A 27,938-nucleotide genomic window follows, 5' to 3' on the forward strand; every position below is an offset into this window, starting at 1 on the left:
GGGGAGGGGCAGAGGGAGAGGGAGAAGCAGACTCCCATCTGAGCAGGGAGCCCCAAGCGGGGCTTGATCCCAGGATCCTGACATCATGATCTGAGCTGAAGGCAGACATTTAACTGACTGAGCCACCAAGGTTCCCCTTTTGTTTTCTTTTTCAGCATTACTTCGGCTATTCAGGGTCTTTTCTGGTTCCATGCAAATTTTAGAATTGTTTGTTCCAGCTCTTTGAAAAAATGCTGTTGGTATTTTGATAGAGATTGCATTGAATGTGTAGAGTGCTTTGGGTAGCATAGGCATTAACAGTATTTGCTCTCCCAGTCCATGAGCATGGAATATTTTTCCATTTCTTCATGTCATCCTTAATTTCTTTCATGAGTATTCTGTAGTTTTCTGAGTACAGATTCTTTGCTTCTTTGGTTGGATTTATTCCTAGGTATGTTATGGTTTTGGGTACAATTGTAAATGGGATCAATTCCTTGATTTCTCTTTCTGCTACTTCATTCTTACTGTATAGAAATGCAACGAGCTTCTGTACATTGATTTTTATATCCTTCGATTTTGCTAAATTACCTTAGTGGTTCTAGCAATTTTTTGGTGGAGTCTTTCAGGTTTTCTACATGTTGTCTGTGAAGAGTGAAAGTTTGACTTCTTTGCTGATTTGGATGCCTTTTAATTCTTTTTGTTGTCTGATTGCTGAGGCTAGGACTTCAGTATTATATTGAACACAGTGGTGAGAATGGACATCCCTGTCGTGTTCTTGACCTAAGGGGAAAAGCTCTCAGCTGAGAGCTGATATTTGCTTTGGGTCTTTCATAAATGACTTACGATATTGAGGTATGTTCCCTCTATCCCTATATTGTGGAGGGCTTGTTCGCTTGTTTGTTTGTTTGTTTTTTATCAAGAAAGAATCCTGTATTTTGTCGAATGCTTTTTCTGCATCTATTGAGAGAACCATTGTTCTTATTCTTTCTTAATGTGGTGCATCATGTAAATTGATTTGCAGATGTTGAATCACCCCTGCAACCCAGAAATAAATCCCACTTGGTCATAGTGAATAATTCTTTTAAGGTATAGTTGGACCCTATCAGATGATACATTGGTGAGAATTTTTGCATGCATGTTCATTAGGGATATTGCTCTATAATTCTTCTTTTTAGTGGGGTCTTTGTCTGGTTTTGGGACAAGGTAATGTTGGCCTCATAGAATGACGGTGGAAGTTTTCCTCCTATTTATATCTTTTGCCAACAGTTTCAGAAGAATAGGTGTTAATTCTTTTTTAAATGTTTGGTAGAATTCCCCTGAGAAGTCATCCAGCCCTGGATTCTTGTTTATTGGGAGATTTTTGATTACTGATTCAATTTCTTTGCTGATTATAGGTCTGTTCAGGTCTTCTATTTCTTCTCACTGCAGTTTTGGTAGTTTATATGTACAAATGCTTTTTTTAAAATTCAGCATTTAATAATTCTATTGTTTCCCAGTCCTAGTCTCTGGAGGAAACTTTTGGGGCTATCTTTTGGACTCTTAGAAGATGGTACCTAGCAAGCAGAACCAGGTTACTTTGGATAAGAACTAAAGAACATGAATTGTGAGCTAAGCTAGAAATGCTATTGTCATAGCAACCTCCAAAGATTTCAGAGAAAAGGGATGGCTTGGATTTTTTTTTTTTTTTAACGGAGATGACTAACTGACTAAGGTCTTTTTTTTTTTTTTTTTAAGATTTATTTATTTATTTGACAGAGAGAGACACTGTGAGAGAGGGAACACAAGCAGGGGGAGTCGGAGAGGGAGAGGCAAACTTCCCGGTGAGCTGGGAGCCAGATGTGGGGCTTGATCCCAGGATCCTGGGATCATGACCTGAGCCGAAGGTGGACACTCAAAAACTGAGCCACCCAGGCACCCCCACAAGATCCTTTTTGAAATAGTTCTGATATAGTAAGATACAATAAGTTTGAAAATGAGTTTTACTCAAAAATTGTGATAAACTGTCATAACCTTAAGATCAAAAGTGAGAATCCTTAGTTTAGGCTTAGCACATTTTGTGTACTGATTATGTTTTAGTGATATAATGCTGATGTGATGCCAGTCTGTCTTCCCTGAATATAATAATTTATTTTATAATAAAATATTAATAATAATATAGTTCTGTAATGATAATAATGGTTATTCTTAATTTAAAAGCTTCATTCTTTTTGTCGAGAGATTTAAAATATTTTTCTGATTCTTTTTTTTTTTTTAAAGATTCCATTTATTTATTTGACAGACAAAGATCACAAGTAAGCAGAGAGGCAGGCAGAGAGAGGGGGAAGCAGGCTCCCCGCCAAGCAGAGAGCCCGATGTGGGGCTCGATGTGTTTTCAGTGTTCTTCTGTGACACTGTAAATAACCTCCTGGAAACAGAGGCCTATGGAAATACTGTCACCATCAATAGAAATTGTTATAACTTCTTCCTTGGAAAGGGTGTATTCCTTCAGTCTCATTGCTTCACTTGTTAAGCTGAATTGCCATCCTAAGTGACAGATTTTTTCCACGACCAAGCTTCCTGCAAGGAATTATATATTTAATCCCATTCTGTTTGGGTTTAGATCAAGAATACCCCTTAGATTACTTTATGAAAACTATTTTACTGTAGTTTACAAAAGCTGGCCAGCCTACTGGCCATGTGGTGTTTTGACTGTTTCCTGAATAGCTAATGAAACCCATGGCTTTGTATTGCACTAATGTACCAAAACTGCTCATTTTTTGATAATGCTAAAACCATGAGGGCTACTTGACTTCACTTGGAAAATCTGTCTCTCTTATGGCACCATTCCAGTGGTGATAACTTTGGCATCTTGCACAAGTAAGTACCCTAGATATAGGGCCATATAGTTAAGGAGGAAAAGATAGTCAGTAATTACATTAAAGAGGATAATTTTTTTTTCAGTTGAGGTAAACTTATATAAATCTGGGTTTATAATAAATAGCAATATACCCCGAGTATCATATTTCTCATACCACATACAAAATGTTGAATCTAGTTTTCTATGTAATATTAAAAAAAACACATATACACAGTTAAATCACCTATTATCTTAAAATAAGGGAATGTGTGGCAGCATCAGGAAGCATTATTAAGTGAGCCAAAATTAACAAGGTGTGGGGCTGAGTTTGAAACCTGTGCAGTTTAGACCTCATCACTGAAACTGGCACCAGATTGTCTTTAGAACTAATACCTGTTCACTCAGTTCCCAAACCAATTAAATATATACCATAAATATTTTGATTCTTCTAACCCATTTAGTGTGTTTTCTGAAACCACTGGTAAACTAACCTTTTTGACCATCTACTGAGGAGAGAGGTCATGTTATAAATAAATGGAAGTACTGATTCTATTTCCATCTTTCAGTACTTGACCACAAAATTAAACCTCAGATTTTTAAAAGACTTTTATTTATTTATTTATTTATTTATATGACAGAGAGAGAGATCACAAGTAGGTGGGGCGGGGGGGCAGGGAAGCAGGCTCCCTACTGAGCAGAGAGCCCGATGTGGGGCTCAATCCCAGGACCCTGAGATCATGACCTGAACCGAAGGCAGAGGCTTAACCCACTGAGCCACCCAGGTGCCCCTAAACCTCAGATTTCTAAAGAAGTATTTAGTTATTATGACAATGTATGAATGGGATCTGTCCACTCATTCATTCAGCACTTACTTCGTGAGCTGCTACTTGATATAAAATTGCTAGTGAGTTAAAAAAAAATGTTTGAGGAGCTTCCTGTTCAGTTAGTCATGCAGCTCATCATCACTCGTACTGATGTTTTGAATCAGGAAAATAAAAGAGCTAAACCAGTATTCTTAAGTTTTTCACCCAAGTGGCCATCAGTAGCGTAGAAGGGAAGACTTTAGTCACTGAAGAATATGTGACTTCTTTATAGTAAATTAATATGTATCTTAATCATCTACATTTCAATTGAGGAAAAATTAATCTAACAAATCTTTCCATAGAACCCCTACTGCTTTGACTCAGATAAAACTTGCTGCTAATTTGAGGCTTTCTAAAATTAAAGTCATAAGATAAGTTGAGTAATTAATCACCTTGAAATTTAGGAAAGTGACTGACGTGGACTAGCTAAGATGTTGTTTGCACCAATTTGATTTATATAATCTTGCCCTAGTCACTTTTTAAAAAATCAGCCAGAAAATTAAAAAAAAAAATTCTACCTTCAAATATTATTAAACGTCCTGATGAAGTTTTCCAGATTAATCTGAATGGATTTATAAAATTTGATAAAAGGGGAACATCTAAATTTAATTTATTTAACTTACTAAACAGCAACATATTTTGTCCAATTTACTTAACTTCAGAATTTTCATTTAAACCAGGAGAAGCACTTTTATTGGCCTATTTTCTTTTCTAACATTCTAATACTAAATTGTTGTTAAATATTTTCATAAAATTATTAATAAAATGTTTTCATACCCAATCTGGAGGTACCTGGGTCTCTCAGTGGTTAAATGGCAACTCTTGGTTTTAGCTCAGATCATGATCTCCCTGTTGTGGGATGCAGCCCTTTGCTGGGCTTTGCACTCAGCATAGAGTCTGCTTGAGATTCTCCCTCTCCCTCCAGCTGACGCTATCTCTTTCTATCTCAAATAAAAAATTTAAAAAAAAAGAAAAAAGACACAACCTGAGCTTGCTAAGTGGTATAAAATTAATAAAATTACTAAAAACTGTACCTCACTGGAATCTAGTGTGTTACAGGATTTTTTTTGTACACTTAGCTCTTCAATTGATTTGTTTTGGATTCTGGGTAAGTATTTGGTACCTTGGTTAAGTGAGCTTGTGAAGAAATTTTGATCTATACATCCACTTCACATCGAGCTAATGGCTATGTTCACCAGTATTTTGTGGAAAGAATAGGTTACAGAGTGAAGAATGCTGGGTTTCCTTAAGAGCAATGCACTGTAATGCGTACATAAAGACTAAGCAATTACCAGGGAGAAATGGGCCCGTTAACAACGGCCAAATATATGCAACTCTCTTCTTTTGCTGAAAATCTGTCCTAGTTTCCTGCCATTGTGTATTAAAATAATATTGCATTTTCCACTAATGTTACTATTATAATTCATGGGATACGTTTCCTACCAAAGACACTGCATCCACAATATATTATAAAAGCAAAGGTATGATTATAAGATATCATATTCAACTCATTAAAGTAATAGAAGTCCCATGTATTTGAAAAGGATATACTTATGGGTGTTTGTGTGAGTTACATTACTGGCATCTTTTAAAAAAAACTGTCCAGTGAGGGGCTGGCTCACTCAGTTAAGCAACTGACTCTTGGTTTCAGCTTAGGTCATGTCTCAGAGTCATGAGATTGAGCCCTGTGTTGGGCAGGGTCCACTAGGGACTATCTTTCTCACTTCCTCTGCCACTTCCCCCTGCTCACTCTCTTTCTTTTTCAAATAAATAAATAAATCTTTAAAAAAAAAAAAACCAAAAAACTGTCCAAGAAAGTTTGGAGTAATGAATTTTCACATAGCATGAGGAGGTAATCAGAATCATTCTCCCATATTTCTTTAATTCTGAGGTACCATATGTTGTATAATATGCCCTTAAATTAGTAACACTTTTTTTTGGAAATAGAAAAAGCGGTTATAGCAAGTATGCACATTAGGAAAAAAAATTCGGTTTTTATAATGATAAAATGTTATCAAAATGCAGTAAATATTTTTATTTACTTTAAAATTAAATTTAAATTTAAGCTTAAATTCTACAGCAATTGTTAGAAGTTTTTATTACATAGTCTTTGTTGAAGATAATTTATAATTTACTATGATTGATTTAGAAATTTCCATCCATTTTAAAATTCAGAACTTTGGTTAAAACCATCAATTATCTGAAATTCTGTCTCAGTGTATGAGAGGTCAGTGCCTCAGTTGATCCTGTAGTGAGTTTCGTGGAGGGTACAGCAGGTAGAGTCCTTGCTGAGTAATTTAGTGATGGTGAATGATGAATTGCTCCCAAGTTTGCTCATGATTCTGATCCTTTGAAATCACTGAAATACCAAAAGAATGAGTATACAGCTACAAGGAAGAGTGAATATTTTAGCTTACTCACAGTCTCTTTGAAGCAAAGGGACATTTTGTGCCTAGGTGTAAAGAAATATATTTCTGGGAAAAAAATTCTCCTTACAGTTAGAGATAGTGAACTCGGGAGCTTCATTTATTGCTAGTGAGAGTTTGGAGCCCTCTGGATATTGATTGACATGATGGGCTTATTTTAATCAGCATTTACAAAGATTGACTTAGACATCAATAAGTAGAATACTAAGTAAAAATCAGCTTTTCCTGCTTGTACAAAACTTAGATACATCCTATCAAGTGGCAGAATTAAATAGGCAAGGGAAAATTTATTCAAGACTACTGCAATAGGGGAGAGATTGGACTCAACTCTGCTGAAAAAAAAAAAAAAAAGGCTGGAAAGTTTTTCAGTGCTGGGGTGAATTAGTGGAATAGTAACTGGAAGACTCCAAGTGGGGAGATTGGTCAGAGGCAATTATGTCACCAGTGGTTTCTAACTGGCACTTCTTGGAGAATGGGGGTGCTATCTTTCTTGAATATGTTTCAAACATATGGCTCCAAGGTCATTGAGAAAGATATTCCTTGGTTGTAAAACTATTAAAAGTTGGAAAAGATTTATATCTCAACAGGACAGAGAAAGAATTTACAGTTGCACTTTTTTTTTTTTTTTTTTTTTTTAAAGCAAATGCTTTAAGTAAGGAGAGGTTAGGGGCATGTAGTCAGGAAGAAACTGTCTAAAACTTAGTCACGCAGTGCCTGGGTTGCTCAGTCCTGAAGCGTCTGCCTTAGGTTCAAGTTATGATCCCAAGACCCTGGGACTGAGCTCTGCATGGGACTCCCTGCTCAGTGGGAAGCCTGCTTCTCTCTCTCCCGCTCTCCCTGCTTGTGTTCCCTCTCTTGCTGTCTCTCTGTCAAATAAATAAATAAAATCTTAAAAAATAAATAAAGTTTAGTCATGCTGAGAGGAATGTAAGGCTGGTTGATTGACCTATACCTGGAATGCAGGTACAGATCTATTGCCAACTCTAGAGAAAAGCCTATAAGAACAGGAAGGTCTCCTAATCTCCCATTCTCCCTAATCTGATTTAATGCTTCACTTATGTGTTCTCTTAGGGGCATAGTCCTACCATTCCCAGAATTTATGAGGTCTGATTGCAATTTTTTTGTCTCTTTACTACAGTTGACACTAGACTATAAGCTTCATGAGGACAGGGATCCTGTTTACATTTCTAATCAAGGCCTACTGTAATGCTTCCCACTCTATAGTAGCTCAAATGATGCCTGCTAAAATAAACTGAATTCTGAAAAATTTAGAAAAAAGTAGCTGAGCTGGGAAGTAAGAATGTGGGAATTAAAAATGAATTATGAGTCTTCAGTTTGGTAATGAATATGATCAGAGACCATGTATGTATTCCTAGAAGGTATGAACTATACTAGTAAATCTTAGAAAACTGAAAGTGGGCCACGCACTGTGAAGATAATAATAATAAAAGGAACTCACATTGAATGTTCTCTACCTTCAGCTAGCATATCAGATTTAGTTTAAAGTTTTAGAAGGGCAAATAATCAACACTTTAAACTTTGTATATCAGATCATACCCCTAAGAAGGGATCACCTCCAAAATAGAAATAGAATGCATACAGTATCAGGTGTATCTTTTTAAAAAATTTTTATTTATTTATTTGACAGAGAGATCACAAGTAGGCAGAGAGGTAGGCAGAGAGAGAGAGAAAGAGAGAGAGGAGGAAGCAGGCTTCCTGCTGAGCAGAGAGCCCGATACGGGACTCTATCCCAGGAGCCTGAGATCATGACTTGAGCTGAAGGCAGAGGCTTAACCTACTGAACCACCCAGGTGCCCTCAGGTGTATCTTTAAATGCTAGAGACAAGGAAGATTATAAAGAAAATAGATGATGTTTGGGGTGCCTTCCAAACTTGTGAAGGTAGTGTCAGCACAGGAGACTGTCTCTTGGCAGCACTGTCAGCTCTGCATTATTGGTTTGGCATTAGTGGGGCTCGTCTCTTATATTTAGGACATTCTTTATGATTCTTTAGTAACAAAATGTCTTTGTTTCTTTGATTCTATTATCACTGAAAAGGATTATTTAAAGGAACCACTTTTTTTGTTTTTTTCTGATATACACTGGGAGTGTTATATATTAATTCTCACTATGTGCTAGAGATGTGCTGGTAGTCCCCTTATATCTCCCTATTATCCGGACAGGAAGTATTAAGGCTACTGATGCCTGTCCCATCTGGATATTTCTGAACTGAAGAGGGAGGTCTGGGACAAAAGCAAACAAGTGAAGAGAATTTAATTAACAGTTCAGTTTGATATGAAAGCCTGATAAAATTCAATTACCCATGTAAGTCTTAAGTGGAACTTATTTTTCAAAATAATATGGATTTATATTTTTTCTAGAATTTGGAGTAAAAGAAAAACAATAATTTAATCTAGTCAATAAAAGGAACATTTTCTTTATGTTTCTTTGAAATCTTTTGGTAAATCCCTTAACTTGTCATCTCACTGGTTTTACCCTTTCTAGAAAAAAAAAGCATACTGAGAGGAAGTAAGATCTAATGCTTTTTCAGTGTACTGTGGGCATTCTTCCAAGTCTTCTGTAAAACACTATTCTATCACTTATATTCCTATAGAACTATGAATTGCAATGAAGAACCCTCTTACATAGCTTCTTATACAAAAGCCTCTTAGACAAAAATATCAGGATATTCTTAAAGAAACTATATACAAATGGGCATATTAAAAAAATTATTAGTAATCATCATGGTCCAATAAGAATGCAAGGTTGCTCAACAACAAAATCAGGCAAACTTAATAAGAAAATGCATGGAAACAATGGTGAAAAGTGATTGAAACCTTAAAAAGGCAAAATCTTTGAACTAAATTTTTGTAAGAAGATAACACATCATGAGGAGAATGAGTTGTTTATTTATTTAAAGATTTTATTTATTTATTTGACAGAGAGAGACACAGAGAGAGAAGGAATTCAAGCTGGGGGAGTGGGAGAAGGAAAAGCAGGCTTCCCGAGGAACAAGGACCCCGATCCCAGGACCCTGGGATCATGACCTGAGCCAAAGGCAGATGCTTAACAACTGAGCCACCCAGGTGCCCCTTATTTCTATTTTAAAGATTTGATTTTTATTTATTTGACAGAGAGAGAGATCACAAGTAGGCAGAAAGGCAGGCAGAGAGAGAGAGTAGGCTCCCCACTGAGCAGAGAGCCCAATACGGGGCTCAATCCCAGGACCCCTGAGATCATGACATGAGCTGATGGCAGAGGCCTAATCCACTGAGTCACCCAGGTGTGCCAAGAATGAGTTTTTTAATCTAAGAATTGTTTTCTGATATTGGTGCATCATTATTTCAAGGCTACACACCAACTACTTTCTGTAAAGTAGATAGACCAATAGTACTTCTAGTCTTCACATAATTTAGGATACTTAAAAATGTTTTTTTATCAGGGTTAGCTTGAAAATACACAAATACATAATTAATGGACCACACCCATTAATTATCATTAAAACTGTAGAGTTATATAAAGGTGCTTACAAAAATAATTAAACACTGCAAGTATATTGTTTAAGCTACAAGTGTTCTATTTTTATGTCATCATATATAACCAGACAATAAAAAACTCAAAAATTATATTCTTATCTTTGAAATTTGAACATACCACACACAGGCAAACATACATTGTCTAATTCTCATTTCCAGGTTTGTTTTTTTTTTTTTTTTTTTAAAGAACCCAAAAAGCATTGTCTCTTTGGGAATATTAGATTGACTAATTTTTGACTGGTTTGACTGACGGCTAATTTTATACTATACTACCTGTAAAATTACTGACTTGCTTCTGCTAGAAACAATAAAAATAAATATGGTACAAATGAGTTCTCTCAATGTAAATGCATAAACACTCAGCAAATTCAGTCACAGAATAAACTCAGGCCTCCTGAATGAAGAGGCAGAAAAACCCAACTCTGATCCTAGTCCTGTCCCTGCTTTCAACAAGTCACTTAACCATTGTAGACCTCATCTTCCTCCTCTATAAAAGGAGACCTCCAAAATTCTTGCCAGGTCAAATACTCCTAACATCATGTCCATTAATTCTTCTCATGGAAGAAGTGGTTGTTTTATTGAATTGGTTATTTGGTTACCATCTTTATGAGAGTGTTAAAAGTAGCAGGCCTATCCATCAATACTATTCATGTGTCTAGCAGAAAAATTTCCTTACTGGTTTCCTTTTTGCTTTTTCTTTGTGTGTGATTATATGTTGCAGAGCTAATTTTTAGTTGTGGAAGCTTAAAGCATGCAGGGGCAGATGAAATAGCCACAGCCTTCTGTACCAAGCCATTCTGTTTTAAAACAATTGGATTTTTGCAGTCTTTAGAAGAGGGCTAGATGAGCACATCTGTTCACTTTTCTTAAGAAGTTTTATAACAACATCACCAAAAGGTCATCCTTAAACAGTCAGACAAGGTCAACAACAGAATCTTGGAAAATAGCCAGTACATCAACAAAACAAACACAATGGACTATTTACAGATATTAAGTTCATATAGGCAGCAGAATACAAGAGTTGGGGGAAGATATGGGAGAGCTACTTTACAGACCTAGCAAAGAAATAGTTTCAAGAGGTGCCTCATATTAAACTGTTGAGAACCAACAACAGTAACCAAACCTGGCCCCAGTACTTGGTAAAGTTGTTACTTATAAAGAAGTTGGAAGCAGTATGAGTCACAGAAGTGGATTCATGGGCCACACCCACACTGTGTCCTCTATTCTATTTGCAAAACAAAGAGAAATTGATGTAAATATTTTAATTTCAAGTAAGTGAAACAGTGGTTTTTAATCCCACCAGTTGATGCCAGGCCAGGTTTTCTATTATGCAACTGAGGATGCAGTCCCAAAGTACTGAAAGCAAAGTAGTAGAGATGATACACTTTTCCTCCCATGAAAATACCTCTTTTATTAATAATTCTAAAGGAAAAGAAAATTTTTATCAGAGTATACATTAGAAAAGCATCACATTTAAATCTAGAAACTTAATATTGACATAAGAAACAAGTAAGTTTAGGATGATAGAAAGTCACAGAAATCTTCAATGAAGACTTTGCACCTTCAGCTGAGATTTGTTAAATTATAAAAAGAAATGGAGAAATCTCTGCAATTTGTATTCCATTCATGATTCAGGGAAACGACTTCGGAGTTCACTAGCATGAAAAGTAACCTGCTGGGGAATATAGATACCACTAATACACTAATACAGAAACAATGATATAAGATAGAGACATAATTTTTTGTAGCAAAGGATTTCACCAGCTTTTTTAAAAAAATTTTTTTTAAGATTTTATTTATTTATTTGACAGATGGAGATCACAAGTGGGCAGGCAGAGAGGCAGGCAGGAGGAAGTAGGCTCCCTGCTGAGCAGAGAGTCTGATGTGGGGCTTGATCCCAGGACTCTGGAATCATGACCTGAGCCCAAGGCAGAGGCTTTAACCCACTGAGCCACCCAGGCACCCCTCACCAGCTTTACAAGAGAGGGTTTTATGGTTGACACCTGGATCATCTTATAGTTATACCCATTAAAATTTTTAGATTATGTGGAATACCTAAATATATGGGGCACCTAAATATATACTTAGGAGAAACAGCCAATCAATTATACGCAATATATTACAGTAGTAAACATTTGATTTTTGTCAATCAATAATTTTGTGGTCCTTTTGTGGTTTTAAAGAGCCTAATTTTTAAATAAAAATTGTTTCAGTTTGGGAAGTGAGAAGTTTAAAATAATATCAGCTAGATTTCTTCAAGGTACTTTCTGATGCTCAAAGTGGGCAGGCTACAAAATGGTGCATGGCCAAGGCCATGTAGGAATGTGCCTGTTTCTTGCAGTTTGAATTATATTATACATTCTGTAAGATACAGGGGCACACAGTATAAGTTGGGTGTAACCTTCAAAACTTCTGTGTCTAACTGACTAGAATAGACCTGAGGCAAAACTACAATGTTTGCTTAAGTTTCATCAAACTCTACTTTCTTAGTCTTTCCCCTGTGAGTCTATCATTCTATTCCCTCTGTTACCTAATACCCTCTGCAGAAATCTAATGCCCTCAAGTTCTCTTCCCTCCTACACATCATCAAAATTTGCTTTTGGATCATTCAAGCTAAGGGAAAAAATGACTAAGATCTTAAGGTACAATGGATATTTGAATTTCAATGGGAAAGAAAGATTTAGGTTAAAGGGATGAGGTTTGGAGATAAAGGGGTGAGAATTGACTGTCAAGCATCTGTTAGTAGATGGGAAGATATTTTTAGGCATTGGATCTTTCTTGTATTTCCAATCATAAGGCTAGTCCTGCAAGCCATATATAGTTAGAGAGAAGTGATTATATGAAATGATCAAGATACCAGTAAATAAAAATAATGTCTTCGGAGCTCATAAATAAGATGTAGATAAACTTAAAGAGTACACAAAAATTGCTCCCTGTTTCCTGAAAGCAAACTAGCTAGCAGAGAAAAGTTTGATAAACTGGCCTTGGTGTTGGTGAATGGCAAGAAGAATTCAGTGTGAAATTACAGATGGAAAGTAGGTCAAATGATATGTGTGTATATTTCCATGTGTGTTGTATAGAAGCCATCTCTGTCATCTAGGAAAAGGCGTCCAAAGTTAATGTACTGAGAAAAAACTATAAAGTTTGACATCATTTTATTGCTAAATTGGGTCATATTTGAGAAATGAATCATTGGCAATGACTTCTTTGAAAGGTCTCCTAAGGCTATTGATTTTTTTTTTTTTTTTTAAATGACACTTGTGCAAGGAGGTTGTTCTGAAAGGACACAGAAAATACTACTTGTTAAGGATTTTGGCAGCAGTAGTTGAGCAAAAACTATAATATGATAGAAAGCACAGTTTTCTTTGTCTCCTTACAAAGTTAAAATGAAAAGTGAAAAGACTTCTAAATTTTATTTCATATTTAGCAATTATGTAAATTAAAACAGATTGATTTTACAACACATATGGTTATTCATTCAGTCACCAAAAAAAAAAAAAAAGCCAAAACAAACACATTTGCTTTGAAATGATTCCTCAACATGAGTGTATTTCATATTTAGAATCAGATAGCAAAAGGAGACTGTTTCATTTACACGGATCAGTATTTAGTAGTTATTGATCATTATTTGTGAAAAATTAATTTTCTAACATTCCATCATTTATTATTTTTTTAACAAAAGTAGGCTTTTATTTTTTCTTGTCAAATGTTTCTTCGTTAAGAAGTGAAAAAAAAAAGAGTTACTAATTCTAAGCAAGTCAGCTCCTTGATTTGCCTGGTGATTATGAATATGAATAGAGGCTTTCTCTATAGTACAGTAAGTCTTAATCAAAAAAAAGACTGGCTCTAACATATTCTACAAAGGAAAGTATGCCAAGACATAGTCAGCAATCTTTTTAAAAATTTTCTTAAGTTTAAAAATTATTATACTTTGCATGAATTCTACATTTCTCCTAAATCATTTTTACCATGGAATACATGATGCTATAATACTAAATTTATGAATAAAGTTTTATAGGTTTCATATATATCCATATCTTATAATGGTAACATTTAAATCAAACAATAAATTGTTATTGTTTCACAAACTAGGAGATAATTGCTCTGATAACAAGCAAAAGAAGCTGACAGGAAAGATAGATTTTCTGCTCTTTGCTCTTTATTGCAAGACTGTTTACTCTACTTAGCCAATTAATGTCAACACATGACAAAATTTTCCTGACTCCTGATTAATTAACTATAATTTCACTGGCTTTGTTACTGCTCAAGCTCCACTAGTTCTCTATGTGATTATCTTACCTTACTCATCATATTTTCCTCTTTGACCTTCCTCATATTCAGAAACCCTGTGTCATTAACTTGTCCAGTAATACCTGTTATAATCAGAGAAAAAGCAAAGAGGAATGAATATAATGCCAATATAACCATTAATTAGAAGCCATGTTTTAGGGTATTAAAACGGAAGAGGATTAGAAATGATAGTTTAGTTTTAGGAAAGCCATATAGTATATAAATGGAACCCCAAATGGCACCAGAGATAATTTTCCAGAGATTAAATATATCTGATACACATCCAGTTTGTGTTTATGGATAAACAACTAGTAGTAAAGGAGGCCCAGAAACATTTCTAGACAAATGAGGTTAATAAAATGAAGTAATAATGGTACTATTTACCTCAAACATTTCTTAGGCTTTCTTTGCCTATTATGCTAGAAATTATCTGACAGTATTGGAGTAAAAGCATTACAGTGACTTCACCATTTTGGATCATGAACAAAATAACTCAGGGTAAGGAAAGAAATGAGTAAAGCAAGAAGAAAAAAGAGAAATAAAAGAGCTAAAACATTATTTCTTGGCCGTCAGGTGCGAGGAGAGTTTACTTGTGCTTACTTAATCTTCATAATGCTATTATCAGCATGTACCCATTTTATAGAAAAGCGACTGAGGCTGTTCAGCTACAGGTTGCACTTAATTATCTGCCAGGTTTTCAAGCCTGTAATGAGGACAGTCAGGGCAGGAATTTCAGTCCTGGTCATATCATAACCTGGTGGAGATACCATTCTGTAAGCTCAGAGTTTTGATCCAAATTTTGACATAAAATATTGTTTGTCTTTCTTGAGGATGATAGTCTGTGTTCTAAGAGCAACTATAATTCTTTACCCTGTAACAATTTTTCTGAGTTATTTGTGCCAACTAAAAGGTTTTGATTGGTTTTTATATTAACAAAGCCCTGGAATTACATGGAAAATGATGTGAAGAGTTATTTATTTGTTCAATTATTTTTAGGGAAGGGATACAGAGCCGTTATCAGATTCTCAAAATGCAATCAAATATTAACTAATAGTTTATATTAAATGATGTAATGAATACTTCTTCTAGACCCAAATGCTATAATAATTATTGTTATTAAGATTTTATTTTTAAGAAATCTCTACACCCAACATTGGGCTTGAACTCAGAACCCTGAGATCAAGAGTCACATGCTCTACCGACTGAGACCTACAATTATTTTTAATCTATACATATCCCTCAAATCTCTATTATCTCGATTTAAATGAGGCATAGAGAAGTCCAAATAAGTGACAGAGTTGGAATTGAAATTCAGGTCAGTTTCAACTTGAGAACTACTAATTCTATACCCTGCAGTGCCTCTCATCGTAGATAATCAATACATGTCTGTTTATTTCCTTTACCCCATTAAGGAATCAAAAAGTAACGAGTACAGATTGGTTTTAATGTAGATGCTAGAATAAAAATGCCAGCCAGCAGCTACTGAATATTCATATTGTACTTGAAGCTGAGCATTAAGTACTCTATAGGCATTCTTTTATTTAATCTCACATATATATTACCTACCCTCTGAAGTAGGTTGTATAAATGTGCTAAAGTGATTGAAATAACATGATCAGGTACCAGCAGTGAAACTGAGAACAGACTTCCTGGACTGATGGTTGAGTTTTGACCAAGACATTAAGAGAAGGCATGAGCACTGGTGAGAGGACTAGAAAGCTATTCATAGTAGGAGAAAGCACTAATGTAAGCACTGTACTGCTTTGCTTAAGAACTGTGGACCCTCATAAGGGGAAAACTGGACTTCTAATGAAAACTGAAAGGTGGTTTATTCTTGCAGTATGAAAAAAATATAAACTGGTATCTCTTGATCTCTTCATGTTTGAACATGACTGTTTTATGGATGTGTTGAAATAATGGATCCAAATTCTCTTTCAGATCTTGAATAAATGTTTGTATTACAGAGATAGAGTCCATGGAGCTCTCCTCCCAAGTCTGTAAATACATCCCCATCTCCCTATCCTCCTTTTTGAAGTGTTTTACACTCTGTGAAAATAGAACTACCCTATGTCCCAGCAATTGTACTACTAGGGATTTACCCCAAAGATAAAAATATAGTGACCTGAAGCAACACCTGCACTCCAGTGTTTATAGAAGCAAGGTTCGCAATAGCCAAACTATGAGAAGAGCCCAGATTTCCAATGACATGTGAATGGATAAAGAAGATGTGTTATAGGGGTGCCTGGGTTGCTCAGTTAGTTAAATGTCTGCCTTTGGCTCAGGTCATGATCCTAGGGTCCTGAGATCCAGCACTTTCCTTGGCCTCGTTTAAGCAGGATTGCAGAGTCAGGGAAAGGGTGACTGAACTGCGGCTTCCTCCCTCCCATGCTCCTTCTCACCCTCAGTCTATTTCTCTCTCCCTCACTCCCCCTGCTTGTATGCACTCTCTCTCTCTCTTTCTCTCTTTCACTGTCAAATAAATAAAATCTTTAAAAAGGAAAAAAGATGTGGTATATGTACACAATGGAATATTACTCAGCCATCAAAAAAACCTTGCCATTTGCAACAACATGGATGGAACTAGAGGGTAATATGCTAAGCAAAATGAGTCAATCAGAGAAAGACAATTATATGATCTCAGTCATTTGTGGAATTTAAGAAACAAAACAAGATTAGAGGGAAGAGAGGGAAAAATAAAACAAGACAAAATCAGAGAGGGAGAGAAACAATAAGAGACTCATAATCACAGGAAACAAACTGAGGGTTCCTGGAGGGGAGGGGTAGAGAGATGGGGTAACTGGGTGAGGGACATAAAGGAGGGCACATGATGTAATGAGCAGTGGGTATTATATAAGACTGATGGGGTGCCTGGGTGGCTCAGTGGGTTAAGCCGCTGCCTTCGGCTCAGGTCATGATCCCGGGGTCCTGGGATCGAGTCCCGCATCGGGCTCTCTGCTCAGCAGGGAGCCTGCTTCCCTCTCTCTCTCTCTGCCTGCCTCTCTGTCTACGTGTAATCTCTGTCTGTCAAATAAACAAATAAAATCTTTAAAAAAAAAAAAATAAGACTGATGAATCACTGAACTCTGTCACTAATAATACGTTATATGTTAATTAATTGAATTGAAGGAAGGAAGGAAAGAAAGAAAAAAAAAAAGAAAAAGGAGAGGAAAGGAAAGTAATAAGGAAAGGAAGGAAAGAAAGTGTTTTACACTCTGGAAAAAGAATAGCAATAACAAACACAATTTCTTTTTATGTATAGTTATTATTCATCTAGTCAAGAAAACCCAGCTTGATATATTTATGCCAATGTATAAAATGAAGTTTATAACTCATGCCAAAGTATAAAATGAAATTTATAATTCATTTAATTAGTTCTTCCTATAAAATTTTATTTATTCCTACAGCATATATTGTCACATGAAGATTTTTGGTATTATTATGGTATCAGTTTGATACCCTAGATCATCTGAATGTGTTCTCCATTTATGTGTTTGTTTGTTTGTTTGTTTGCTTATTAGAGAGGGAGGGAGAAGAGTCAGAGGGAAAGAGAGAATCTTAAGCAGGCTTCATGTCCAGTGCTGAGCCCCGTGTGGAGCTTGGTCCCAAAACCCTGAGTTCATGACCTGAGCTGAAATCAAGAACCAGATACTTAACTGACTAAGGCACCCAAGTGCCCCTGTGCTCCCTGTGTTTAAATAATAACTCACACAAATCTTTCTGAAAGAATATTATAATTAATCCCCCTAAATAATTTATAATTCTGTATGCTCTGCTTTCACACATATTTGGCATCATTTTTACTTTCACTACTCATTTAATGTGTTTGCAAGCCTTTTGTTAAAATACCTGGTGTACAGGTCGTTTCCTGATTGCCATATGTGGAATACTGACTCAGTTTGCATTTGAGAGTTACTAGTGTTTACAACTAACAGAGTCTTTGGACTTGAAGGAAATACAGTGCTTCCTTTTGTTACTCTCAGAAAAGAATATTTGTAAATCTCCATTACTGATTAAAGAAAACTGATTTATTATTGTAAATTTGACACTTTCTTTTAATCCAACCACAAAACATTAGTCTATAAGCTATTAATTTTATTATATATAACTATATTATAAGTACAACTATATTATAAATTAACTATACTTTTTTCTCCATCAAAGCAAAAGAAAATAACATTCTGTAAAAAAAAAAAAAAAGAAATGGTTTTCCTCTCCTCATCTTGAGTCATTGCTCTCCTCTTCTTTGAAAGTTAGTTCTGAGTAAGATGTATTTATAGCTCATTGAAATCTTGGCAAAGCCAGTTTAGCCATCCCTTTGAGTAATAACTCATCTTATATTGAAATATCTTAAACATATGAAGAATAATAGCTTATGTGATAAGTATTACTGATGTGGAGACTTGATTCATCAAGGAGAATATGTTGGAAATAGAAATGGACAGTGGCAGAAAAAAAATTATTTTTAACTAACATTACCTTGATATTTAGACCAGTAGCTAAGAAATAGTGTGAAGAGCATAAAAATAGGTTTTATTCATTTCAAGAAAGTAGGATATTTGCACATCATTTAACATTTATTAGGCATGTTCCTATAATCTGGAAGGTTATATGCATCATTTAGTTTAAACGCATTCTTTTGTAGTAGCGTTATTCCTGTTTGCAGATAGGAAACAGAAAGATTAAGAATGTTACCTAATTCTACTAAGTAGGAAAACTTAAACTGATCTAATTCCAGAGCAAAGCTCTTTTCTGCCATCAGTGGGATTTTTATCTCTGAGAATTAATGAACTCTTACCAGCTTTCTTCCAGAAAAATGCATAAAGAAACGACATGAGGGATGATATATCATTAAATGATTGGTGGGTTTGGAGTTGCTTCTACTGATAGATCTTTTGCAAAATCACTTTCCTCTGAGATAGAATGCTTTAAATATTTTCTCTGAAGACTTTCCTAAATTATACATATCAGAAAACTATTTTGCTTCGGAGCTCCTGGGTGAAGCCAACTCTTTTTTCTTTCTTTCTCTTTCTTTCTTTCTCTCTCTCTCTCTTTTTTTTTTTTTAGATTTTATTTATTTATTTTCCAGAGAAGAGAGACAGCAAGAAAGGGAACACAAGCAGGGGGAATGGGAGAGGGAGAAGCAGGCTTCCTGCCGAGCAGGGAGCCTGATGTGGAGCTAGATCTCAGGACCCTGGGTTCATAACCTGAGCCAAAAGCAGATGCTTAACAACTGAGCCACCCAGGCATCTCTAAGCAGCCAACCCTTGATTTCTACTCTGGCCTCAATTCTCGGTCCTGGATTCAAACCCTGCCTCAGGCCTCTCTCAGCCCGGAGTCTGCTTGAGGATTCTCAGGCTCCCTCTGCCTCCCCTTGCTTCTGCTCACACACACGCTCTCCTCTAAATTAAAAAAATAAATCTTAAGGAAAAAAAAGAAAAATAAGAAGTGTTTTGTTTGTTTGTTTGTTTTAAATTATATATATATATATACCATATATATATAGGTATATAGGTATATATATATATACCTATATACCTATATATATATTATATATATATTATATATATTATACTATATATATTATAGTATATATAGTATATATATATAGTATATATATACTATATAGTATATATAGAAAACTCATCGGTTATATATAGGATATATATACATATATATACATCTATGTAATTCTAATATAGTGTCTTAGAATCGTTTCTGGCACATGAAAGCATTATAGAAGTACTGATTACTGCCATTAGTATTATTATGAGAACTAATGTTGAGAATAATCCTTCATATAGTTGTATATTCCATTGAGGATAAATAAGACTAATAGAATATTTAGAAATCAGATTAAAGAAGGAGAGCCACTAAAATATACTGAGATAGAAGGTTATGAGGTTGTAAAAGCATAAAAATAAAGTTTTCTGGTTTTGTTTTCCTTTTTAAAGAAGGAAAGAACCTAGAAATATGAGGACAAAAACTATCCATTGGCTATGCTGACTTGGAGACAGCTGGTGACCTTTATAAGTAAAATTTCAAGGCAGTGGGCAAAGAGGTTGAGGTTAGAGAAGCCAGATGGAACTAAATTATAAAGTAAATGGGATGTGAGAAAATGGAAACAATAAATGAAGATAATTTTCAAAAGCTGAGCCATGAATTGGGTAAAGAAGATAGGCAGGGATCAAGGGACATGTATACTTTTTAACATTTTAAGTAGAAGTTACTAGTCTAGAATAAGTTGAATTTTGATGGGAATAATTCATAAGGAGTATTTGAGTTGTAGAGAATGCAGTGCTGTGAAGTACTTTAAAAGATGAGAGAAAATGGAATACACACTATGTGTAATGTGAATAGCTTTTTAACTTCAATTCTTAAAACAAAAGGAAAGATCAGTGCAAATGCTAATGAATTAATGGATTTGACAGTAAGATATTTACTAACTTCTATTTGCTTAATGATATGAGGTGATCATCTTCTGAGAGCAAGAGAGGTAGAGAGGATAGAGGGAAATTTGAGAAGATTGGAGAAGATTTGTATAAAAAAAAAAGTCCTTTAAGAACTAGAAAGAACTTACTGTTAAGTCAGAGCCATATTTCCAGTCTTGAAAAACCCATCTGAAATTAGTAATCTTTCGTTTATTGGAATACCAATTTTCCCTGTCATGTGATATTTTTCTCCAGCTACCTGGTTATAAGTTAGCAAGAGACAACAATGTGAGAGATGACAGTCAAGAAAAAATAGAATTAGTATTTTTTTGAAGATTTTATTTATTTATTTGACACAGAGAGAGAGCTCAAGCAGGTAGAGGGAGGCAGAGGGAGAGGCAGGCTCCCTTCGTGTGGAGTTCAGTCTGAGGACCATGGGATTATGACCTGAGCCAAAGGCAGATGCTTAACCAACTGAGCTACCCAGGTGCCCAAAATACAATTAGTATTTTAAATACATATGTGATGTTGAACCTCAGTAGTTATCAAAAAATTCAGAGAAATGGAACATGAGGTTTATTAATTTAGCAAAATCAAAAATTTTATATAATATCTTATGTTGGCAAAGATCTTGGCAATATAATTTAATCTGATCTTTTGAAAAGTAATTTGGTAATGTCTAGCAAGATAAAAAATGTCAGAGGTTTTACACATTAATTTTAATTTTGGAAACTTACTCTAATAAATTATATTTAGAAAATTATTATATAAATAAAGGTGTTCACTGAAATGTCATTTTTAATAAAAAAATTTAAAACATCTTTATAATAGTCAACAATAGGGGAATGTTTTAGTTAATTATATCTCCTTCTTAGGAAATTACAGTTATTATAATTTCAAGACAATGCAGCAAACTAGGATGTTTAATGATGAAAGAATGAAGAAAGCAGATTTCAAAATTGTGTCCACCTTGTGACAACTGTGTAAACATAAGAATATTTATTATAAATTAAACCAAAATAAAAATGTAAAAGCCCTGTAACAGTTTGGGGAATTTTCTCTTTGTTTCAAAATAAGTTTTAACATGGTCCTTTTATAATTTTGCTTTTTGAGAGGAGTAGTGAAGGAGTTTTCTCACCTTTTCTTAAGACTTTCTGGTTTTCATATCGTGTTTCATTACATAGCTTCAAATAAAGTCAACAGTTCTATCATCAGAGACTAGATTTATTTTACAGTTCATATTTGGTATAAAAAGTTATTTGGTATAAAAAGACCTGATGCACTTGTAAGTGCTTTAAAAATATTTCAAGATCATTTTTTTGTGTGCTTAATCTTTCCTAGTATGGATATTAGGGAGACTACTTAAAATTGCTAGCCGTTCATTTCTTCGTTTCTCATTTTTATTCACCTATATTCATAGAAATGATAACAAATGAGTCTGCAGTACATCTGCCAATTTCTTAAACCCTCTACTATCCACATTATGAAACCGCATTGATATGAATGCTTCCAGTATTTTCAGAGCTCTTCAGTTACTGAATTATACTTTGACTCTCTGTAATAATTATCTTATGTAATGTAAAATTTGGACTCAGCTTCTGGAAGTCTTTTAATTTCTTAGTTTAAGAGTGAGAGATCCTTAATTCAGTATTATGATTAATGATTATTTGCATAGTTAGGAGTTCTAAACTAACAATTGTTGGTTGATGGATACCTGGCAGTACTCTTGTCATGTCTCAGAAGTTCCCTGTTTAAACTCTTTCTCAGTCTCTCTCTCTACCTCCCTCTCAATCTCTCTCTCTCACACATACACCCACCCACACAGACACACACAGACACACGGACACACACACACACACGTATTATACTTAGGAGCACAGGCTCTATGTATACTTTAGGAGCACAGGCATTATAAAGTCTAAAGTTATAGTTCCAGTTCTGTTGTTTCTGGGCCTTTCATTTTAGGTGAGTAACCTAATCTGTGAGCCTTTTTATTATCATCTGTAAAATGGAGACTTCAATGATAACAATCTTCAGAACATCCCTAATCATTTTAGAGCTCCTTTTACAGAGTCAGATACAAAGCAGGCATTTTATATGCCTGATTTTTATTACTTTTTTATTATTTAGGTCTTGCTTTTCCCTGAGTTTCTGAGTCTCCATAATGAAATGCAATTTCCAGTAAATTGAGTAACTCTTGTTATCAGCAAAGATTTTACTGAGTTGACTACTTTTCAGCGCAACCCAGATTAGTTTTCTATATTTTTTATTTTTATTGTTTTTGCCTTATGTAGGTGTTCAATAAAGATTCATTTAATAAATAATTGAATAGATGACTGCATGGATGAATGATTAAATGCTACTTCTTGAGAAGGTAGAACACATGACACAGTGGAACAGATGAGAAAAGGATCCATGGGGGAAAACATGGCCAACTCACTTTTGTGTCCAGGGTCAGACTAAAAGAACTGCTTTGTTTTGAAAAATGCAAAGGAGAGGGGCACCTGGGTGGCTTAGTTGGTTGAGAGTCCACCTCTTGATTTCAGCTCCAGTCATGACCTCACGGTCCTGGGATCAAGTCCTGTCTAAAGGCTCCTGTACTTTAGACATTGCCTACAGCATTTAAAGGAGAGTCTGCTTGAGGATGCTCTCCCTCTGCCCCTTCCCCCACTTGTACTCACTCTCTCTCTAAAGTAAATAAATAAACCTTAAAAAGAAAAAAAAGCCCACACAAAGGAGAACTTGTTAAATAACGTACTTTAGGGGTGCCTGGGTAACTCAATTGGCTAAGCATCTGCCTTTGGCTCAGGTCACGATCCCAGGGTCCTGGGACTGAGCCCCACATGGGACTCCCTGCTCAGTGGGAAGCCTCCTTCTCACTGTCCCTCTAACTGCTCCCCTTGCTCATGCTCACTCTCTCTGTCAAATAAATAAATAAAATCTTTTAAAAATTAAAAAATAACTTACTTTAACTACTTTTAAAAGTTAAGCATTAAATTCCCTGATGATTTTTTATTTGGCACCAATGAAAATAATGTGGGATTAGCCATATTAGAGATAAGAGTGCTGAGGTACAATCACATTAAATGAGATTATGTACTCTAAATAAATTTATGGGACATTTCTGATGGTCTTTTCTACATGCTATTTTGCCCCAAATTAAAATGTTTGGTAATCTAGCTATAAAGCTATATGTCATATGACATTAAGTATCTACCGTGTCAAAGATTTCCCTTGTGAAGGTCATATTTTGTCATGGAATGGATTTAGAAAAGTAACATGCCACTATCACTGGTAGCTACAAGTGCCAACAAACATTAGTTTAAATTGATGAACATACAATTAAATGATAGTAACATTTTCTTATTTTTTTAAAGATTATATTTACTTATCTGATAGAGAAAAACAGAGAGAGGGCAAACACAAGCAGGGGGAGTGGGAGAGGGAGAAGCAGGCTTCTTGATGAGCGGGGAGCCCAATGTGGGCTTGATCCCAGTACCATGGGATCATGACCTGAGCCAAAGGCAGATGCTTAATGACTAAGCCACTCAGGCACCCATTTACTTATGTTTAATGGGAAAAAGTGGGTAGGGAATGTATAACAGCAAAGACTTCATAGACTGAAATACTAATACATCATTTTGAAAACATAATATATGTTAACCAAAATTGTTATGTCTTCCATTAATATTTCACTGTACTTTAGACATTGCCTACAATCATCTCTGCCCTCTGAAGTGGGATCATGGCCTTGGTACACATTAGTCATATAAAAGATGAAGCACTGAAAAGAATTCAGCATTTAAAGACAATTTGTGCTTCTTCCAAAAGATGATACCAAGAAGCATTGCTTATTGAATTGGAATTACAAATCCTTTCTTTCAGAGTTAGTTTTTTCTTTAACACCAATATCAATGAAAGTAAAGCGAATTTACATCCTCATTAAAAATACAGGCACATAATGATAAAACAAGAAAACAACTTTTTTTCATAGACGTTATTTTTTAGAACAGTTCTAATTTTACAGAAAATTTGAGAGGATAGTATAAAGTGTTTCCATATACACTACACTCGTTCTCCTCTGTTATTAACAACTTATTTTAGTGTGTTACATTTGTTAACACTTAAGTAACAAATATTGATACATTATCATTTACTAAAGTATGTACTTCAGTCAGATTCCTTCAGCTTTTACATAATGTCCTTTTTCTGTTCCAGGATTCTATCCAAGGTAATACATTACATTTAGTTGCCATATATCCTTAGGCTCCTCTTGATTTTCTTAGTTTCTTAGACTTTCCTGGTTTTGATGATCTCAAGAATTTTGAGTAGTATAAATCAGGTTTTTGTACAATACCACTGGTGGAATTTGTGTGATGCATTTCTCATGATAAGATTAGGATTATGTGTCTAGGGGGAAAGACTGCAGAGTAGAAGGGCCATTTTGTCAGATCACATCAAGCATACATACTCTCAACATGATTTATGTATGACTGCTGAGGGTGACCTTGATCATCTGGCTGAGGTAGGGTTTTTCAGGTTTCTCTATTATAAAGTTACTTTTTTCCCCACTTCCATACTGTACACTTTGGGAGAAAGTCATAATGCTTAGCCCACAACTAAGGAATGGGGATCTTTTTTCTTTAAGATAGTCTAGGCTCATCTTTTATATTTACCACCCCAGCTCTAGCATCAGTCATTTTTCCTAGATCCTTTTATTGGGAAGGTAGAAGACTCTAAGACCAGGATAGAAGGTATGCTCATTGCTGCTAGGGTGTCATTGTTTCTAAGTCTTTTTAGCTGACTGAGCAAAGAAATATATGTGTTATACTAACCATGTATATATGCATATCTATAAACATTTCTATATATAACCATGTGTGCCTATATTAAGCTAATTATAAAGGTATACTGAAGTTTCCAACTCTGATCTATTACCATTATTATTATCATTCTTGCCTCATTCCTTGCTTATTTTTAAATTTCAAGTCCAACAAAACACTTGACTTTTAAAGGTGTAAAAATCAGTACTTAAAAAATATATTTATTTATTTATTTATTTTTAGAGATAGAGAGGCAAGTGGGAGTGAGGGGGCAGAGGGAGAGGGAGAGAGAATCTTAAGCAGACTCCCTGTTGAGCATGGCACCTGATGCAGGGCTCAATCCTATGACCCTGAGATCATGACCTGAGTCAAAATCAAGAGTTGGACACTTAAGCAATTGAGCTATCCAGGCTCCATTAAAAGTGTGAAAATTTGCCCTTCTTACACCTGTAGACTACTAGACATTTGCTCCCTACAAGATAGAGTAGTTCATTTCTCCCTTCTCCTTATACTTAAAACTGGTTTAAAACTTAAAACCTTGAACATAACATAACAAACAAGAATAGGAAGACACTGAAAGATGGAAATAAGAAGGTGGACTTACTAAGGACCTTGTGACTTGAGGAATAATATGGTGATGACTTCCTGTTTCCTACTGCTTCCCATTTATCCTGCACAGTGCACTGCAGGAACCTCCTCCAATTCATAACCACCAACAAAACAAGAGACAAAAAAAGCTTCAAGGAAATCTGGTTTCCTCAGCCAAAGTATGAAGAAAAGGGTTGCTAACAAAAGAAAACCATTTTGGCAATACATATTGTGCTCAAGCCAAAATGCAATGGAAAAATTGCACCTACCACCTATACCCCCCGGTTTCAGTAGGACCAAGTGAAGAACTGATCTTCCACACCATCTCACTCTTGGCCCTTCAAAAGCAGGCAGCACTCTGATTCTTCTATGAAGGTTATTTCAGTGTGGTCCATCAGTGAGCTGAGCCTCCACACCTATCCCTCAGCAAAGAAACATAAGATAGGGCTAATTAACACTGAACTGCCCTCACATAGTCTTAGGGTCCAAATTGGGAGCTTAGCCTCCGCTTCTACTTGAAATCAATAATAACAGAATGTTGCAAACTGGAGATAGTAGGCACTCTGCTTTCCCCGATGCCTGGTGTCAGTGAGACCCAGTAGGGTGCTGAATACCTATATCTATCCTAAAGCAACAAAATAAAATGAGGTAGCACAAAGCAGGGCTAGCTGGCAGTTCTCTTCTTCCCACCCTGGCATCAGTAGAGAGCTGAGCCTCTACCCACAACCAGCATCAACAAAATGGAAAGAGATGGTGTGAAGAAGGACAGTTAAGACTTCACTTCCACCTCCCCTAATGTCAGGGAACCTGTTGGGGAGATGAACATCCAGTCCCACTTAATGGCAGCAAGATGGTATGAATAGTCCCACTTTGGGGGACAGGTATTAGCAGGGCAAGAGGAAACCTGAATTTCTATTCCATCTGTCTGCAATTAAACAATGTGAGTGCCCACTTTTGCTGGGATATTGTCAGTAGGGCCCAGTGGAAAGCTGTATATACTTATTTCCATCTCCAGTTCTCATGCCACATCTCAATACAGGGGTCTTCTTGCTTAAAAATAATAATAAGATTAAATAGCATTCAGAGCCATGTAATACTCAAAATATTAAGATATAATTGAAAATTATTCATCATTGCAAGAACCAGGAAATCACAAAATGAATGAGAAAAGATCAACAACATGCACCAACACCAAGATAAATCAGATGTTAAGATCATCTAACGAGGATTTTAAGCTATCCTGTAAATGCTTCAATAAGCAATTACATACTCCTTGAAATAAATGGGGGGAAAATAGAATATGTAAGCAAAGAACTAGAAGTTACAACAATAAAAATAAATGAAAATAGATATGGGGTGCCTAGGTGGGTGGGTTAAAGCCCACCAGTGGGTTAAAGTGGGTTAAAGCCTCTGCTTTCGGCTCAGGTCATGATCTTAGGATCCTGGGATCTAGCCCCACATCGGGCTTTCGGCTCCGCAGGGAGCCTCCTTCCTCCCCTCTCTGCCTGCCTCTCTGACTACTTGTGATCTTGTCTGTCGAATAAATAAATAAAATCTTAAAAAAAAAAAGAAAGAAAATAGATAGAATGGAAAAAAACAACAACCACAGTAAAAATCTCCTTAGACTGGCTCAAGAGTAGAGAGGAGATGACAAAGCATAGAATCATGAACTTGAGAATAGATCAATAGAATTCATCAAATATGAAAAATAGACTGGAAGATGGAGGTGATGAAGGAAAAGGATTTCAAGATTCTGTGGAACAATAACAAAGGAACTAACATTCATATTACCAAAGTCCCAGAATGAAAAGAAACAAGACTGAAAGAGTATTCAAAAAGAGTGACTAAAAATTCCCCAAATTTTTAAAAAACATAAATTTGCAGATTTAAGAACCTAAGAAATTCCAAAGAGGGTAAGCACTAAGATATCCATGCCAAAACACATCATAATTAAACTTATAAAAAATAAAGACAAAAAAAAAATCTTGAAAGCAGACAAGGAGAAGCAATATATTACTTATAGAGAAACACCAGTTCCAATGGCAACATATTTCTAAACTGAAACTTGGAGCCTGGACATTGGCATAACATTTTTCAAGTACTGAAAGAAGTGTCAGTCACAAATCCACAAATTTTATATTTACTTTCTTGTTTGACTTATATTAATGTGC

At 35.4% G+C, this 27,938-nt stretch overlaps 1 protein-coding gene and 1 long non-coding RNA gene across 2 annotated transcripts in view; one reads left to right on the forward strand and one right to left on the reverse strand.

Moving 5' to 3' along the window:
* Positions 1-27,938, forward strand: part of PKIA (cAMP-dependent protein kinase inhibitor alpha) — a 92,444-nt gene that overhangs the window by 31,120 nt on the left and 33,386 nt on the right. The gene's annotated exons all lie outside the window — the stretch shown is intronic.
* LOC132014102 (uncharacterized) overlaps positions 2,259-27,938 on the reverse strand; it is a 108,169-nt gene continuing 82,489 nt past the window's right edge. Inside the window, exons 3-4 of the long non-coding RNA XR_009403210.1 lie at positions 13,938-14,011; positions 2,259-2,535 (exon numbers count right to left, since the gene is read on the reverse strand). This is a non-coding gene — a long non-coding RNA (uncharacterized LOC132014102). The remainder of the gene's footprint in view (positions 2,536-13,937; positions 14,012-27,938) is intronic.

Source organism: Mustela nigripes, chromosome 3 (assembly GCF_022355385.1).
Source record: "Mustela nigripes isolate SB6536 chromosome 3, MUSNIG.SB6536, whole genome shotgun sequence".
NCBI classification, from domain to species: Eukaryota; Metazoa; Chordata; class Mammalia; order Carnivora; family Mustelidae; genus Mustela; species Mustela nigripes.